The sequence below is a fragment of the Sinocyclocheilus anshuiensis genome, unplaced genomic scaffold (genome assembly GCF_001515605.1).
Source record: "Sinocyclocheilus anshuiensis isolate Anshui unplaced genomic scaffold, SAMN03320099.WGS_v1.1 scaffold861, whole genome shotgun sequence".
Classification (NCBI taxonomy): domain Eukaryota; kingdom Metazoa; phylum Chordata; class Actinopteri; order Cypriniformes; family Cyprinidae; genus Sinocyclocheilus; species Sinocyclocheilus anshuiensis.
The window spans coordinates 307,564-312,300 of NW_015554217.1; positions in this window are offsets into that span (position 1 = coordinate 307,564).

Sequence of the window (4,737 nt, forward strand, 5' to 3'; positions counted from 1 at the left end):
CACGTACTATGACCTGGAGCAGAGATCATATGTCAAACTACTCAGTGAGATTTTCTTGAAGTTTCTGAAGTTTGTTTATAAAGCTTAGTCTGTGAAATAGTACCCGTGCAAGTGCGTGGATCAAGGTTATGAAATTGACAGCTTAGAGAAACTCCTGTGCCAGCGCAAGCAAGCAGATGGCAAACAGACCACTGATGGGCACACACATATGGTCACACACAAAGATATGTCACATGCACACACACATAGAAAAACTAAAAATTCATTCTTATATTTACTATATACAGCATATATTTAGATTCAACACACTAGGAGTACGTAATTATGTCATTTTTAAAATTACATAATTTTTTGATCATCATCAGCAACACAAATTTTGTCATTCGAGTACCTCAGGTTTTTCAGAAATGAATGCCCTCGCTTACTGGATCTTTTCACAGACACAAACCCTTCTGAGTTGATCATTATGCACTGAAATAACCAGCTCCACTGAAGTGTAAATTCATTACTTTTTCCTCCTCTATATTTCTTTTTACTAACAATTGTGGAAACTTTTCTCTCTTTACTTTTTTTTTTGATTTTTCATCAGGATGATCGGGGTGGAATTTTTTTTTATCAGAATCCCTTTTACATGCTCAGCTGAAGTTGTATATACTGAAGTAATTGGTAAAAAAATATTAGGAATAAATATGGTAATCATTTTAATTTATTTTGTCTATCGTTCATCCTCATTTAAATTTTTTTTTTTTTCATATTGTAAACATAGTTTTTCAGGACCCTAGAGCAAAGCCGCCCATATTTGTTCAGTAAAGATAAGTTGCTGCTTGGTGTCCATAGAGAAACAGGCTTTTTGCCTACAGAATGCTAACTGTTAAATCTAACTAGCTTAACCATGACCCCCCTGGGAGTGGCTCCTCTATCATAGAGGATTCACTCTTGCATTTACACTGTCATTAAAATATTTGGGGTCAGTAAGATTTATTTATTTTTTAATAGTTTTGAAATGAATAGTTTGTTCATTTACAGCGTTTTCATTTACAGCTGTGACACTGAAAAACAGCCATTTGCAAGAATTACAGGGTCCAAATAGCAATCGATCTTTTTCTCTTTATGTTGCATCAGTGAACTTGAGCTAAAAAATGCATTCCATGGGCATGGTGACATTTACACCAGAGAGGATGGATTTAACTCAGCCCTCTGCATCTTTATTGTGATCACTTATGGATGTCTCCATATATGGCAAGAAGGCTCTCACTGTCTTTTATGGAGTCATATATAAATGATATTTAGAAATTTGATCATTTTAATTGTGAGGCCATTAGGTAGTATTATGATCTAGCTTGTTGTAACATTGACATTTACCTCGTGTAACTCACTATGTCCCCTTGTGGTGAAATAAGGCAATGCATTCTATTTGAAACATCGATGTGTGTGTGTGTGTGTGTAAAGTAACCACAGGAGTAAAGTGGTCTAACTAGGTTACCATACAGAGCCAGAGAGTTAATGTCACCTGTCATCTCTCCAGAGAGGAGAGGAAGCAATAGAGTGCGACCTGGATTCATTATAGAGAAAGAAACATATAAAGAAAAAGAGAGAGAGGGGGAGAATATAAGACATCTCAATGGAGATGCAGATTTCATGAATTTATGGATCTATATTTGAAGTGGCTGTCAAGTTTACATGGAATTTTATGGGTTGATTTAAACCAAAAATGATATAAAATCAGGATTTCAACAGGGGTTCGCTTTAGATGTTAAATGACTGTGCCACTACATAAACACCAGATGACCATTCACCTTTGACTGGGTGGGACCTTCACAGTTTAAAAGCATGTCCTAGCAGGTTTTCAGATTACTGCCTGTGGGCTTTAGACAAATGCTGTGACTGGCTGGTGAGATTTAGAGGCACGTCTACAACAAATACTTTACATGCTTTGACAGCATTAGTTCTTTCCTATTTAATGATTTCATGCATTGCACATTATATCTGGGTTTATCATCTGTATGAAAGGTGGATATTTTTAAAATGTGTTTAAATATGTATATTAATGTTTTATTCTTTAGTGAGAGGACCAACGTGCAATATTTCAAATAGGCCTTTATTTTGTATTAATTTAAAAAAGAGGCTGTTGTACATGTGAATAACAATGTATTGCTTTTGACTGCCTAAAGCAACACACATTTCTTCCCTTTGTGTATATATATTTTTCTGTTTTGTTCTTTATTTAGAATATGTCTATGCATAGTTTCGTTTTTTACTTTGCTCCAGTTTCTCTGTCAAACCACAAGAGGGCAGTAGAGCACCACTGTAAGTACAAGGATCAGCCTCATATGTGAATATTGCAGAATGCACGACAGCTTATGGAATTGACTTGCATGCATATACTAAATGTGTTGTGCATCATATAAGCAGTAACATTTCTATGTATTTGTTTATTGTTCTCAGTGTTCAGATGTGAATTTAAAGCTGCTCTTTGTGAAAATTTGAAAGGAATCAAATAACATCCTGGAGGGCCGCTGCCCTGCAGAGTTTTGCTCCAACCCTGATCAAACACAAGCTAATCACGGTCTTATGGATCACTAGAAATCACATGTAGGTGAGTTTGATCAGGGTTGGATTTGGATTTGAGGAACCCTGGAATGGATTTGAGGAACCCTGCTTGATTGTGTCTAAATGTGGACTGAGGGCAGGATCGCAACTCAAATTCACAGCAGCCAGGACAGAATTTTATAGGAGGGCCATCTTTTCTCTGGGCCCAGTAAATATGCAATGCCATAAAGGGCACAAATGTTTCGCAAATGCCAACCAGACGACACACGGTCCAGGATAACGTTCCCGGATATCCCCCTTGACAATGGCCCTAAGCCAGGGTTCAAAATGAACATTTTGGCAAGTAAATTTGGCTTTGGCAAGTTACTGGCCATTGCCTGGTGAGTTTTTATTTCTTCTTTAAATTGCATGGTCTATGTTCATAGCGACTGTCCTCAGCTGTGACATCGAAGGCAGCAGAGAGGGAAAAACAGTCCCATTAATGTTCACAAAAAATACATCTAATAAATAAAAAATGTGTGATTTACACTACCGTTCAAAAGTGTTTCTTAATCTTGCAGTTTTGTACTAAAGAATGTTTCGAGTTCATGGTCCTTACAGTATGTATGCACTCTGATTTATCAGCACTTCCACACATAAATTGACATACTGTTTTCAATATTGTGTGGAAATTGTTTTTTTTTAGACAGCTATTGTTTTGTTTGTCTGGTCTGACAGTATCTGGTTTGATGGGTTCAGCTACCTGATCTGACTGGTCCGGCTGTTTTGACCATTGTCTCAGGTCAGTTTGAATTGACGGCTGGACTGGTCACTGTTGGTGGAGATGGAGGGTGTTTCTGCGTGTGCATGACTGGAGAAGTCACCGTGTTCAACAACTCAGCACACATGCATCTTGAGTAATTCTTCAAGGTGTGATGGGGTGGAAATGGTCTCTTTGGTGATACGGGTGAGCTGGGAATGTGCACGCTGTCCCGAGGGAGGAAGGAAACCGTGACTACGTGAGCACAAGCTCTCCCCTAGTGAGCGAATTAATTATGAATCAGCTTTTCAGGAATGGTTTGGACTCTGATCTGCTGTGATCAGCTCTTATGGTCTAGTAGTGCTGGCATCTTTACAACCAATCATTTGGTAATTCTCATAGTTTTGATGAATGGTTGGGCTTTTAAGAGTAGGGGTTGCTGGGTTTGTGTGTGTGTTTTTACCGTACTTCTTTTGTTTTTATACAGTGTTCCCAGACAGGGGTAGTATATGTGTTTGGCTGTTTGCCCAGTCTGATGGATGGGTAAATGGACCCTTTTCGGCTGTGTTTGTGGCAGTAATAGTGGATCCAGAGCAAAGGGAACTGGGCCAGGGTAAGAGTGAGCCAAAACAGACCAGACTATCGGGACTTTAAGAAAATGTAGGGAAGTATTATATGAAAAGAGGTTGTTTTTACACCAAGCTTTTTCATCTGATGCCTTTTTTCAAAAATATACATAGAACCAAATTAGTACAAATAACAAAATTAAGATGATGGTCACAAAAATAGTATAAATGAAATACTATTTTTCCAATAAATACCACTTTTAATCAATAGAACGTTTTATATAAGATTTATATACTTTTTATATTTGAATCATAAAGTGTATGTAATATTATTTATATGCATGTGCTATTTGAATAATAATAATAATAATAATGCATCTCCCTAATGGTGTTTATTAAATAGAATGTATTTTATATTTATGTATTTTATTTAGATTTATATTATTGTGTTTGGCTGTGTTTGTGTGTATGGTTGCTGTGGGGAAGTGGCTGATGCTTGATAATGGCTCATGGCTTTTATTTAGATTTATATTATTTGTGAGGAGACCATCATCATCTTTTTGTGAAATATCTAGTTGTTTCTATTAAATAATAAATACCAATAAATGCTAATTGTATTTATTAAATGGATAGTGATTTATATGCAGACCATAATTTTTTCTTTGTATAAATTGTAGTAAAGACGTAGTAAATAACACATTCATTTTACTTTTTAAAATAATTTTCTGAACAATTCATACAAGCTAAATATGACTCATGAGCTGCAGCATGTGAAGACCAGTATTAGGTATAAGTGATTAAAGGGTTAGTATACCCCAAAACAAAAACTCATCATTTATTCACCATCCTGAGGTTCTTCTGTGGAACACAAAAAGGAGAAGT